General features: G+C 44.1%; 1 long non-coding RNA gene across 2 annotated transcripts in view; it reads left to right on the top strand.

Moving 5' to 3' along the window:
* Window positions 1-8,780: 8,780 nt before the first annotated feature.
* LOC136573180 (uncharacterized) overlaps window positions 8,781-15,329 on the top strand; it is a 73,012-nt gene continuing 66,463 nt past the window's right edge. For both annotated transcript variants that reach the window (XR_010785863.1, XR_010785862.1), the window contains exon 1: window positions 8,781-8,889. This is a non-coding gene — a long non-coding RNA (uncharacterized lncRNA). The remainder of the gene's footprint in view (window positions 8,890-15,329) is intronic.

The raw sequence follows: 15,329 nt of genomic DNA, 5'->3' as shown, positions 1-15,329 counted from the left end.
TTGCAGCAGGATGTTTAAAATCTGCTTTTGTGTTTAGCAGGGCGGCTGCACTCCCTCCCCCCTTACCTCCCTTCCTCTCCCATTCCCATTGTTTAGAAATTTAAACTAAACAATCGGAATGTTTAGCTAATCTCCCTCCCTTGTTATCCAGCTCTCATAGGAGTCTATGGAAACTCCTGCGCATTGCGTACCAAAAATAGGTCAGACTCAGATCCTATCTTTTCACGCAGGAAGGAATTTCAGTTGCGCATGTCCAATTATTTTAGGTGCAATTTTTTTTACGCACCTGAAATTCTTTTGTCTGAACATTTCCATAGTAATCCATTGGTTCTAATATCCATGATTTTTTTTATGCGTGTAGGACCCTGTGTGAAGGAGCCCTAATATTGTATGGCTCAAGAAAGACATCTAGGCCCCTCTTATACTCTTTTATCAAGTTCCCCATCACCACATTCTCAGGCAGAGAGTCCCATAGTCTCACAGCTCTTACAGTAAAGATGCTCCTTCTGTGTCGGTGTAGAAACTTTCTTTCCTCTAGATGCAGAGAGCGCCCCTTGTTACAGTTACAGTCTTGGGTATAAATAGATGGGAGAGATCTCTGTACTGACCCCTGATATATCTATACGTAGCTATTAGAGCCCCCCCTTATTATACTCCTGGGTATAATAGATGATGGGAGAGATCTCTGTACTGACCCCTGATATATCTATACGTAGCTATTAGAGCCCCCCCTTATTATACTCCTGGGTATAATAGATGATGGGAGAGATCTCTGTACTGACCCCTGATATATTTATACATAGTTATTAGAGCGCCCCCTTGTTACAGTCCTGGGTATAATAGATGATGGGAGAGATCTCTGTACTGACCCCTGATATATTATACATAGTTATTAGAGCACCCCCTTGTTACAGTCCTTGGTATACATAGAGATCTCTGTACTGACCCCTGATATATTATACATAGTTATTAGAGCGCTCCCTTGTTACAGTGCTAGGTATAATAGATGATGGGAGAGATCTCTGTACTGACCCCTGATATATCTATACATAGTTATTAGAGCCCCCCCTTATTATACTCCTGGGTATAATAGATGATGGGAGAGATCTCTGTACTGACCCCTGATATATTTATACATAGTTATTAGAGCGCCCCCTTGTTACAGTCCTGGGTATAATAGATGATGGGAGAGATCTCTGTACTGACCCCTGATATATTATACATAGTTATTAGAGCACCCCCTTGTTACAGTCCTTGGTATACATAGAGATCTCTGTACTGACCCCTGATATATTATACATAGTTATTAGAGCGCTCCCTTGTTACAGTGCTAGGTATAATAGATGATGGGAGAGATCTCTGTACTGACCCCTGATATATCTATACATAGTTATTAGAGCCCCCCCCTTATTATACTCCTGGGTATAATAGATGATGGGAGAGATCTCTGTACTGACCCCTGATATATCTATACATAGTTATTAGAGCCCCCCCCTTATTATACTCCTGGGTATAATAGATGATGGGAGAGATCTCTGTACTGACCCCTGATATATTTATACATAGTTATTAGAGCGCCCCCTTGTTACAGTCCTGGGTATAATAGATGATGGGAGAGATCTCTGTACTGACCCCGGATATATTATACATAGTTATTAGAGCACCCCCTTGTTACAGTCCTGGGTATAATAGATGATGGGAGAGATCTCTGTACTGACCCCTGATATAGCTATACATAGTTATTAGAGCACCCCCTTGTTACAGTCCTGGGTATAATAGATGATGGGAGAGATCTCTGTACTGACCCCTGATATACCGTGTTTCCCCGAAAATAAGACAGTGTCTTATATTAATTTTTGTTCAAAAAGGTTTAACTTTTTTATATGTCTAGCTGCCTGGACACTATTTAAATTGGCCTTTTTAATTAACTGTTAGCAGGGCTTAATTTTGGAGTAGGGCTTATATTTCAAGCAACCTTTAAAAAAGCCTGAAAAATCACTTTACATCCTCAAAAATTCTGGAAAATCATGCTATGTCTTATTTTCAGGGTATGTCTTATTATCAGGGAAACAGGGTATCTATACATAGTTATTAGAGCGCCCCCTTGTTACAGTCCTGGGTATAATAGATGATGGGAGAGATCTCTGTACTGATCCCTGATATATTATACATAGTTATTAGAGCACTCCCTTGTTACAATCCTGGGTATACATAGATGATGGGAGAGATCTCTGTACTGACCCCTGATATATCTATACATAGTTATTAGAGGGCCCCCTTGTTACAGTCCTGGGTATACATAGATGATGGGAGAGAGCCCTGTACTGACCCATGATATATCTATACATAGTTATTAGAGCGCCCCCTTGTTACTGTTACAGTCCTGGGTATAATAGATGATGGGAGAGATCTCTGCACTGACCCCTGATATATCTATACATAGTCATTAGAGCACCTCCTTTTTACAGTCCTGGGTATACATAGAGATCTCTGTATTGACCCCTGATATATTATACATAGTTATTAGAGCGCCCCCTTGTTACAGTCCTAGGTATAATACATGATGGGAGAGATCTCTGTACTGACCCTGGATATATTATACATAGCTATTAGAGCGCCCCCTTGCTACAGTACTAGGTATAATAGTTGATGAGAGAGATCTCTGTACTGGCCCCGGATATATTATACATAGTTATTAGAGCACCCCCTTGTTACAGTCCTGGGTATAATAGATGATGGGAGAGATCTCTGCACTGACCCCTGATATATCTATACATAGTCATTAGAGCACCTCCTTTTTACAGTCCTGGGTATACATAGAGATTTCTGTATTGACCCCTGATATATTATACATAGTTATTAGAGCGCCCCCTTGTTACAGTCCTAGGTATAATACATGATGGGAGAGATCTCTGTACTGACCCTGGATATATTATACATAGCTATTAGAGCGCCCCCTTGCTACGGTACTAGGTATAATAGTTGATAAGAGAGATCTCTGTACTGGCCCATGGTATATTATACATAGTTATTAGAGCGCCCCCTTGTTACAGTCCTGAGTATAATAGATGATGGGAGAGATATCTGTACTGACCCCTGATATATCTTTACATAGTTATTAGAGCGCCCCCCTTGTTACAGTCCTGGGTATAATAGATGATGAGAGAGATCTCTGTATTAACCCCTGATAAATTATACATAGTTATTAGAGGGCCCCCTTGTTACAGTCCTGGGTATACATAGATGATGGGAGAGAGCCCTGTACTGACCCATGATATATCTATACATAGTTATTAGAGCGCCCCCTTGTTACTGTTACAGTCCTGGGTATAATAGATGATGGGAGAGATCTCTGCACTGACCCCTGATATATCTATACATAGTCATTAGAGCGCCCCCTTTTTACAGTCCTGGGTATAAACAGATGATGGGAAAGATCTCTGTACTGACCCCTGATATATTATACATAGTTATTAGAGCGCCCCCTTGTTACAGTCCTGGGTATAATAGATGATGGTAGAGATCTCTGTACTGACCCCTGATATATCTATACATAGTTATTAGAGCGCCCCCTTGTTACAGTCCTAGGTATAATAGATGATGGGCGAGATCTCTGTACTGACCCCTGATATATTATACATAGTTATTAGAGCAAACCCTTGTTACAGTCCTGGGTATAATAGATGATGGGAGAGATCTCTGTACTGACCCCTGATATACCGTGTTTCCCTGAAAATAAGACAGTGTCTTATATTAATTTTTGTTCAAAAAGGTTTAACTTTTTTATATGTCTAGCTGCCTGGCCACTATTTAAATTGACCTTTTTAATTAACTGTTAGCAGGGCTTAATTTTGGAGTAGGGCTTATATTTCAAGCAACCTTTAAAAAGCCTGAAAAAATCACTTTACATCCTCAAAAATTCTGGAAAATCATGCTATGTCTTATTTTCAGGGAAACAGGGTATCTATACATAGTTATTAGAGCGCCCCCTTGTTACAGTCTTGGGTATAATAGATGATGGGAGAGATCTCTGTACTGACCCCTGATATATCTATACATAGTTATTAGAGCGCCCCCTTGTTACAGTCCTGGGTATAATAGATGATGGTAGAGATCTCTGTATTGACCTCTGATATAGCTATACATAGTTATTAGAGTGCCCCCTTGTTACAGTCTTGGGTATAGTAGATGATGGGAGAGATCTCTGTACTGACTCCTGATATATCTATACATAGTTATTAGAGCGCCCCCTTGTTACAGTCCTGGGTATAATAGATCATGGGAGAGATCTCTGTACTGACCCCTGATATATCTATAGATCGTTATTAGAGCGCCCCCTTGTTACAGTCCTGGGTATAATAGATGATGGTAGAGATCTCTGTATTGACCTCTGATATATCTATACATAGTTATTAGAGCACCCCCTTGTTACAGTCCAGGGTATAATAGATGATAGGAGAGATTTCTGTACTGACCCCTGATATATTATACATAGTTATTAGAGCGCCCCCTTGTTACAGTCCTAGGTATAATACATGATGGGAGAGATGTCTGTACTGACCCTGGATATATTATACATAGCTATTAGAGCGCCCACTTGCTACAGTACTAGGTATAATAGTTGATGAGAGAGATCTTTGTACTGGCCCATGTCATATTATACATAGTTATTAGAGCGCCCCCTTGTTACAGTCATGGGTATAAATAGATGATGGGAGAGATCTCTGTACTGACCCCTGATATATCTATACATAGTTATTAGAGGGCCCCCTTGTTACAGTCCTGGGTATAATAGATGATGGGAGAGATCTCTGTACTGACCCCTGATATATCTATACATAGTTATTAGAGGGCCCCCTTGTTACAGTCCTGGGTATAATAGATGATGGGAGAGATCTCTGCACTGACCCCTGATATATCAATACATAGTCATTAGAGCGCCCCCTTGTTACAGTGCTGGGTATAATAGATGATGGGAGAGATCTCTGTACTGACCCCTGATATATTATACATAGTTATTAGAGCGCCCCCTGTTACAGTCCTGGGTATAATGGATGATGGTAGAGATCTCTGTACTGACCCGTGATATATCTATACATAGTTATTAGAGCGCCCCCTTGTTACAGTCCTGGGTATAATAGATGATGGGAGAGATCTCTGTACTGACCCCTGATATATTATACATAGTTATTAGAGCGCCCCCTTGTTACAGTCCTAGGTATAATAGATGATGGGAGAGATCTCTGTGCTGACCCCTGATATATCTCTACATAGTTATTAGAGCGCCCCCTTGTTTCAGTTGTGGGTATAATAAATGATGGGAGAGATCTCTGTGCTGACCCCTGATATATCTCTACATAGTTATTCGAGCGCCCCCTTGTTACAGTTGTGGGTATAATAAATGATGGGAGAGATCTCTGTACTGACCCCTGATATACATAGTTATTAGAGCGCCCCATTGTTACAGTCCTGGGTATAATAGATGATGGCAGAGATCTCTGTACTGACCCCTGATATATTATCCATAGTTATTAGAGCGCCCCCTTGTTACAGGCCTGAGTATAAATAGATGATGGGAGAGATCTCTGTACTGACCCCTGATATATCTATACATAGTTATTAGAGCGCCCCCTTGTTACAGTCCTGGGTATAATAGATGATGGTAGAGATCTCTGTATTGACCTCTGATATATCTATACATAGTTATTAGAGTGCCCCCTTGTTACAGTCTTGGGTATAGTAGATGATGGGAGAGATCTCTGTACTGACTCCTGATATATTTATACATAGTTATTAGAGCGCCCCCTTGTTACAGTTGTGGGTATAATAGATGATGGGAGAGATCTTTGTACTGGCCCATGTCATATTATACATAGTTATTAGAGCGCCCCCTTGTTACAGTCATGGGTATAAATAGATGATGGGAGAGATCTCTGTACTGACCCCTGATATATCTATACATAGTTATTAGAGGGCCCCCTTGTTACAGTCCTGGGTATAATAGATGATGGGAGAGATCTCTGTACTGACCCCTGATATATCTATACATAGTTATTAGAGGGCCCCCTTGTTACAGTCCTGGGTATAATAGATGATGGGAGAGATCTCTGCACTGACCCCTGATATATCAATACATAGTCATTAGAGCGCCCCCTTTTTACAGTCCTGGGTATAAACAGATGATGGGAAAGATCTCTGTACTGACCCCTGATATATTATACATAGTTATTAGAGCGCCCCCTTGTTACAGTTGTGGGTATAATAGATGATGGGAGAGATCTCTGTACTGACCCGTGATATATCTATACATAGTTATTAGAGCGCCCCCTTGTTACAGTCCTGGGTATAATAGATGATGGGAGAGATCTCTGTACTGACCCCTGATATATTATACATAGTTATTAGAGCGCCCCCTTGTTACAGTCCTAGGTATAATAGATGATGGGAGAGATCTCTGTGCTGACCCCTGATATATCTCTACATAGTTATTAGAGCGCCCCCTTGTTACAGTTGTGGGTATAATAAATGATGGGAGAGATCTCTGTGCTGACCCCTGATATATCTCTACATAGTTATTCGAGCGCCCCCTTGTTACAGTTGTGGGTATAATAAATGATGGGAGAGATCTCTGTACTGACCCCTGATATACATAGTTATTAGGGCGCCCCATTGTTACAGTCCTGGGTATAATAGATGATGGCAGAGATCTCTGTACTGACCCCTGATATATTATCCATAGTTATTAGAGCGCCCCCTTGTTACAGGCCTGAGTATAAATAGATGATGGGAGAGATCTCTGTACTGACCCCTGATATATCTATACATAGTTATTAGAGCGCCCCCTTGTTACAGTCCTGGGTATAATAGATGATGGTAGAGATCTCTGTATTGACCTCTGATATATCTATACATAGTTATTAGAGTGCCCCCTTGTTACAGTCTTGGGTATAGTAGATGATGGGAGAGATCTCTGTACTGACTCCTGATATATCTATACATAGTTATTAGAGCGCCCCCTTGTTACAGTTGTGGGTATAATAGATGATGGTAGAGATCTCTGTATTGACCTCTGATATATCTATACATAGTTATTAGAGTGCCCCCTTGTTACAGTCTTTGGTATAGTAGATGATGGGAGAGATCTCTGTACTGACCCCTGATATATCTATACATAGTTATTAGAGCGCCCCCTTGTTACAGTCCTGGGTATAATAGATGATGGTAGAGGTCTCTGTATTGACCTCTGATATATCTATACATAGTTATTAGAGCGCCCCCTTGTTACAGTCCTGGGTATAATAGATGATGGGAGAGATCTCTGTACTGACCCCTGATATATCTATACATAGTTATTAGAGCGCCCCCTTGTTACAGTCCTGGGTATAATAGATGATGGGAGAGATCTCTGTACTGACCCCTTATATATCTATACATAATTATTAGAGCGGCCCTTGTTACAGTCTTGGGTATAGTAGATGATGGGAGAGATCTCTGTACTGACTCCTGATATATCTATACATAGTTATTAGAGCGCCCCCTTGTTACAGTCCTGGGTATAATAGATGATGGGAGAGATCTCTGTACTGACCCCTGATATATCTATACATAGTTATTAGAGCGCCCCTTTGTTACAGTCCTGGGTATAATAGATGATGGTAGAGGTCTCTGTATTGACCTCTGATATATCTATACATAGTTATTAGAGCGCCCCCTTGTTACAGTCCTGGGTATAATAGATGATGGGAGAGATCTCTGTACTGACCCCTGATATATCTATACATAGTTATTAGAGCGCCCCCTTGTTACAGTCCTGGGTATAATAGATGATGGGAGAGATCTCTGTACTGACCCCTTATATATCTATACATAGTTATTAGAGCGGCCCTTGTTACAGTCCTGGGTATAATAGATGATGGGAGATCTCTGTACTGACCCCTGATATATCTCTACATAGTTATTAGAGCGCCCCCTTGTTACTGTCCTGGGTATAATAGATGATGGGAGAGATCTCTGTACTGACCCCTTATATATCTATACATAGTTATTAGAGCGCCCCCTTGTTACAGTCCTGGGTATAATAGATGATGGGAGAGATCTCTGTACTGACCCCTGATATATCTATATATAGTTATTAGAGCGCCCCTTTGTTACAGTCCTGGGTATAATAGATGATGGTAGAGGTCTCTGTATTGACCTCTGATATATCTATACATAGTTATTAGAGCGCCCCCTTGTTACAGTCCTGGGTATAATAGATGATGGGAGAGATCTCTGTACTGACCCCTGATATATCTATACATAGTTATTAGAGCGCCCCCTTGTCACAGTCTTGGGTATAATTAGTTGGGAGAGATCTTCTACTGGAAAAAAAATATATTGCCCTTGTGAATAAGTCTATTCAAGAGAATGGATTTCATATCCGAGGGAGTTTTCTGTGTATCGCATCACACAAAGCTCACACGGTAATATTGCTTATGTGAATAGAACTCATTAGTCAGGAGGTCTCATACTATATAACATTCATTTGTATGAAGTAACTCAAAAGTCACAAATATAAAACCGTACATTATTGGTAATGTTACTCAGAAGTATTTTGGTATCCCAGGGCAATTACATTTCTTGGCCTGCTGATAATGCAGATGACTGAAGTTCACATGTAATTCTGACGCCTTCCCTCCTCCCTCGTTACTGAGTGTCATATTTAGTGTCACGCTCGGCATGCAGACAAGTAAATATAGCTCGCTCTCTGCTGCACTCGCTTATACCAGTTCCATCTGACCATCCAGCCATAGAAGCCACCAGCAATACATTGGCAGATGTCACCTGCGAGACGCTTGATCAGTTGGAAGTTACTGCAGCAAACTGAGTAGAAGGAGTTGTACCTGTAAGGTCAGTGTCCTCGGCTGACCCTCTAGAAAGTTTACTGAAGGTTCTCACAAAGTACTTGAGAAGTACCAACTTATTAGACATTTACTATATTGAACAGTTAAACATTTTCACTACCTTAAAGGCATTTGTGATGACACTTGGCAGGACACATCCAGCTGCTGGAGCCTCATTGGGACTGTCTGCAAGTCAAGACAAATTAGAGTGATGATTGAATAGAATTAATTGGAAATATTAGAATTTGGTTGGATTTTGTCAAGTGCAAGCGTGATTTACCACAAATTAGTATTTACATGGTTTACATTGGAAATGAATGGCAGCATTTACATATTTACTGTTCTATCTGCAATTTTGCACTATAATTAAAAGCAAACAGGTGCGTGTAGTGCACAGGCAGCACATGGACCGAATACACGCTGCATGTGCATGAGCCCTCAGGCTGGGGTCACACGGGGCGGAATTACCACGGAATTTCTGTGCAGACTTTCCGCAGGCGTTTTTAAACCTAAGACTATGCAGCAAAGTGGATGAGATCTGCAAACATCTCGTTCACATGCTGCAGACCAGCCGCACGGAAACTGAGATGCAGCGCGGAATTCACATGCACAACATGTAAATCGTATCGCCGCTTTAAGTGTGCAATATAATGTATGGTTAAAAAAAACAAAAACCTCCAGCATCTACAAGAAATTGTCAGAGTCACATTAAACTTTCTCTGTTTGACTGTAACATTGGTAAAAGTGAGTGAGTACAATATCAGAGCAAAAGGATCAAGAGAACCGACCCCTATAGGGAGGCTCTAGTACCCTGTTGTACCGCCTCTAGCTTGGATACAAGATGTGATACAGGCAGGCATGAAGGCTCTAGTACCCTGTTGTACCACCTCTAGCTTGGATACAAGATGTGATACAGGTGGGCATGGAGGCTCTAGTACCCTGTTGTACCACCTCTAGCTTGGATACAACATGTGATACAGACAGGCATGAAGGCTCTAGTACCCTGTTGTACCACCTCTAGCTTGGATACAAGATGTGATACAGGTGGGCATGGAGGCTCTAGTACCCTGTTGTACCGCCTCTAGCTTGGATACAAGATGTGATACAGACAGGCATGAAGGCTCTAGTACCCTGTTGTACCGCCTCTACCTTGGATACAAGATGTGATACAGGTGGGCATGGAGGCTCTAGTACCCTGTTGTACCGCCTCTAGCTTGGATACAAGATGTGATACGGGTGGGCATGGAGGCTGTAGTATCCTGTTATACCACCTCTAGCTTGGATACAAGATGTGATACGGGCAGGCATGAAGGCTCTAGTACCCTGTTGTACCGCCTCTAGCTTGGATACAAGATGTGATACAGGCAGGCATGGAGGCTCTAGTACCCTGTTGTACCGCCTCTAGCTTGGATACAAGATGTGATATGGGTGGGCATGGAGGCTGTAGTAACCTGTTATACCGCCTCTAGCTTGGATACAAGATGTGATACAGGTGGGCATGGAGCCTCTAGTACCCTGTTGTACCGCCTCTAGCTTGGATACAAGATGTGATACAGGTGGGCATGGAGGCTCTAGTACCCTGTTGTACCGCCTCTAGCTTGGATACAAGATGTGATACGGGGGCATAGATGCTCTAGTACCCTGTTTCACCACCTCTAGCTTGGATACAAGATGTGATACGAGCGTGGATGGAGGCTCGAGAACCCTGTTGTGCTGCCTCTAGCTTGGATACAAGATGTTATATGAGCAGGCACGGAGGCACTGGTACCCTGTTGTACTGCCTCTAGCTTGGAAGTGGTAGATTGCCCTGACTGGGTATTAGTATACCTTGATGCCACCAGGAAGTCCTGGTGGAGTCAAGAGTGACAGGGGGTGACACCCCCCTGTAGCTGATTGGATGGACAGGAGGCAGATGTGTAGGTCCTGGAAGGCCAGCAAAAGTTTTAGTAAAGTGCATAAAGCAGGCCCCCCATGCAGCATGTCCAAGGGGCTTCCTTGCTAGGAACCTTGAAGCCGCAACCCCTCTGAGTATGAAGCGGCTGATAATGGCCCAACGCCGTGCCCCCCCCCCCCCCCGCCCCGCACACTGCTGCAACAGACGCCGGCCCCCGTGCAGAAGCGGACACCCCTTCACTCCCCCACCACCAGCAGATGTAACTTTTACATGGCCACCGCTGCAGGGAGGCAACAGGGCAACCGCCACAGACACTAACTCCACCGCCCGAACTGACTCCACAGGCCACAGCGGCACTGCTGCACAGAAGGGACCCAAACTCATCGTCCCACTCTGTAATGCACTGCAGCTCCCAGGGTCACGTAACCTTACAGCAGCGACACAGTCACACGGAGGTGAGTAAAAGGAGTGCAAAGGTTAACAGTCTGAGGGAGGTCAGCTTCAGCCATTCCTGTAGGTTGCAGAACCTGTACTTATTGTACCAATCAGGAGCTGGGGGTGTGAGAGGGGCGTTTTCCCTGTCAAACCCCTAGCTACTGGTGGTGTCAAGGTACACTAATACCCCCTGACTGTCCCCCTGCTAATTGAGTCCCCCACTATCAGGGCCTGTCTCACCTGCCCTGCGCTCCTATTCCCCTTCTTGCTGGAGCAGTCACCTCCCCGGCGGTCAGACGGCATGTTGTGCTGCAGCGGTGCTAATCCTCTAATGGCATTCCCCTCATCTACCACCTTTGCTAGTTTGTTGGGGTGTGCCAGTTCAGGACTAGCCCTCCTGGATCTCTTCCCTCTATCCCTCCTCCTGTCACTTAGCTAGCTGCTTGCTCATTCTGCCCTCCCAAACTACAATCCACACCCACATCTACCCCAGCGAGCATCTACCTAGTGAGCAGCTCCTGTCCATGGTGCCAGTGGATCTCAGTGTTACGATCTGCTTATTTAGATCCAGGATCTGGGCTTCCAAATCTGCAACGTACGCACATCTCATACAGCACCCGGCTGTTCAAGGACCGCATACATGGCACAAGATGTACCCTGGACGGCATTGTCAGCCATGGAGCTCATTCTAAATGAGGATCGTACAGACAGATTAGATGAAAATAGATACAAAAATTTCAAATAAATAAGCAGTAATTAAATAAATTACTCTTTCAAAGTCCCCGAATCCAGACACACACTTAAGACACAGCAGTTAGACAAACTTAAGCAGTAAAGTCGTTGTGTCTAAACCACACTTAGGGCTTATTCAGATGGCTGTATATCGGCCGGGTTTTCACGAAGGTGAGAGCGGGACAGGCCGGGAGCAGTACACTGAGCTCCCACCTCCTCGCCGCTGTTTGCAATTGGAGGGGGCAGGACGAGGACATGGGGGGAAAGTTTGGCGGAACTTAGCTTCGCCCCCATCCCGCCCCTCCCATTGCAAACAGTGGCTAGGGCTGGAGAGGGGGCAGGAGCTCAGTGCACTGCTCCCAGCCCGCCTCCTCCCCCTGCAGAGAGGAACAGCGTATATCGGCCGGGCGTGAAAACCCGGCTGATATACGGACATTTGAATAAGCCCTTAAGAATACAGCACGGACACTCACTTATGTTTACTTTATATAGCTCTTATGTGCAGGGCTTCTGCTCCTCTGTATGGCCCCCTGCTTTCCTGCAGACTTTGCGCCTGTGGCCGCTGCTCTAGGATTGCATTAGAAAACGCAATCCTAGGCAGACAGTCACGATTTTTCCGTGTGAAATCACACGCGGAAAACAAATCGCAGCATGTTCTATTTCTGATCAGGACTCACGGAGGCCCGCACAGAAATGTCAGTGGTGACAGGCCGGCTACTCTCTGCGCATGCGCCGGCTGGCCGACAGCTGGCACACAGCGCAGAGAGGAGACGCCGGGAGCGGGTAAGCCGCAGGTCTCTGCAGGGGCACGGGACCGCATCCCTCTGCGAGAATTCTCACAGTGGGATCCGACCCGACCGTCTGCTGGCAGCCTTTGGAATTAGACATGGGATCAGAAGTTCCACAGCTGCAATTTGTCACACCCTGATTGGGTAACCCCCCCCCCCCCCTGTCCCTAATTACTCACCTGTGCAAAGCAATGGGGAGCGAAACCCACAGACTGTGTTTTTTTAAATGTAACAATGTTTATCAATATAACACCCCAATATATCCCTTTAACCCCTTAGTGACCGGGCTTTTTTGCTTTTTTCCTTTTTCGATTTTCCCTCCTTCCTTTTAAAAATCGTAACTCCTTTATTTATCCATCGCCGTCGCTGTCTGAGGGTTCGTTGTTTTTTGCGGGACGAGTTGTATTTTTCAATGGTGCTATTTAATGTATCATATAATGTACTGAAAAACTTTAAAAAAATACTAAGGGGAGAGAAAAAAAAAACAAAAAAACGACATTCCGCCATATTTCAGTGCGTCTTGTTTCTACGGCGCACAAACTGCAACAACAATGACCCGATAACTTTATTCTTTGGGTCGGTGCGATCACTACGATACCAAACTTGTGTAGTTTTTTTTGCTGTAGTACTTTTTTTTTTTTAAGATATTTAATTTCTAAAAATTACTTTGTCTCCATTTTCTGCGCTCAATAACCTTTTTATTTCTCCGTCGATATTGTTGTGTGAGGCTCGTTTTGTGCGGGACGTCCTGTTGTTTCCCTTGTTACCATTTTTGAATATAAACAACTTTTGATCGCTTTTTATTACATTTTTTCTTGGAGACAGGATGACCAAAAAGCGCATTTCTGGCGTTCTTTCTTTTTTTTTTCAGACCACGTTCACTGTGCGCGGTAAATAATGCGTTACTTTGATAGATCAGACTTTTACGGACGCAGCCATACCAAATACGTATTTTTGCTTTATTATTTAGATTATTTTATTGAAAATATGGCAAAAGCTTTTTTTAAAAAAACTTTTATTACTTTAAAGGGGTTGTCCCGCGCCGAAACGGGTTTTGTTTTTTTTCAACCCCCCCCCCCCCCCGTTCGGCGCGAGACAACCCCGATGCAGGGACGTACAGAAAGCTTACCGGAGCGCTTACCTTAATCCCCGCGCTCCGGTGACTTCTATACTTACCTGTGAAGATGGCCGCTGGAATCCTCTTCCTCCGTGGACCGCAGAGGCAGGAGCGAGAACTGAGCTCCCGCTCAGATTATTAACAGTTGACGCCCGTGCTGCATGGAGGGAGATAGTGGTGCTATCTCCCTACATACACATCCTGCAATGGCAGGACTTAAAAACACTATAGGGCCGCTACTAAGGGGTTAAGGGCTTCTGCATACTGGCGAGGGCAATATTACATGATTCACGGCCCAATATCGGCCTCGCAGTTCTGAAAGCCCCTGGATGCAATGCATTTTTACATGGACAGTCATGCATCCCTGTGGAGGTTCGCTTCATCGACGCTGCTGTCACCTGCCTCATTGAGAACATGTGGAAACCCCTGGATGCGACAGCCTCACATCACTGCGGGGCTGAAGGAACCCCCCGCTGCAGCTGTCACAGGGATCACGATCTTCTCCCAGTTTTCAATGGGGCAAGCGCTGCTGCAGCCGGCCCCGCTGAAAGCAATGGGCGATATCAGAAAAAGAAAGGAGCGGTGTGATTTTTTTTCACACAGCATCACAGGAGTGAAAACATAGTGTGTTAGGCCGGATGAAGACAATGTCCATCTAGTTCAGCCTGTATCAACTCCCCCTTTCTTGGTCCAGAGGAAGGCAAAACAAAAACCCCAGTGAGCCAATTAGTTCATTTGGAGAAAGAAAATTCCTTCCTGACTCCATATGGCAGTCAGAGTAATCCCTGGGTCAACATCCGAGATCACCAACCTGCTGGTCACCTAATGTCTATAGCCTGTAATATCATAGAGAGACATCTAGTCCCTCTTAAACTCATCACCACGTCCTCAGGCAGAGAGTTCCACAGTCTCACTGCTCTTACAGTAAAGATCCCCCTCCTGTGTTGGTGATGAAACCTGCTTTCTTCTAGACGTAGCGGATGCCCTCTTGTTACCGTCGCAGTCCTGTGTATAAGCAGATCCTGGCAGAGATCCTTGTATTGTCCCCTCATGTATTTATACAGAGTTATTTGGTCGCCCCTTAGCCGTCTTTTTTCCGGGGTGAATAATCCCAGTTTTGGTGCCTCTCTGGGTATTCCAGTCCCGTCATTCCATGTATTAGTTTAGTTGCCCTTCTTTGAACCCCCCCCAAACACTAACATCTTTCCTGAGCCCCGGTGACCAGAACTGTACGCAGTAGTCCATGTGAGGCCTGACAAGTGCCTTATATAATGGGAGATCATTGCATTCATAATCATGCGTTTTCACTGAGATTTTCTCACCAGTGTGAAGGAGCCCTGATACAAAGTATTTAGCCTCTAGGGAGATAACCAATCTAGCAGCATGTATAAGCTAATGACAAATCTACGTACATTAACACAGGATATTGCTAGAAGGCCCAGAACAGACACCTAAATGCATCTTCACCCCTTACCTTTAGG

This window comes from Eleutherodactylus coqui, chromosome 7, assembly GCF_035609145.1.
Source record: "Eleutherodactylus coqui strain aEleCoq1 chromosome 7, aEleCoq1.hap1, whole genome shotgun sequence".
NCBI classification, from domain to species: Eukaryota; Metazoa; Chordata; class Amphibia; order Anura; family Eleutherodactylidae; genus Eleutherodactylus; species Eleutherodactylus coqui.
Note: the sequence above shows the minus strand (reverse complement) of the source record. Positions and strands in the feature narration are given on the sequence as shown.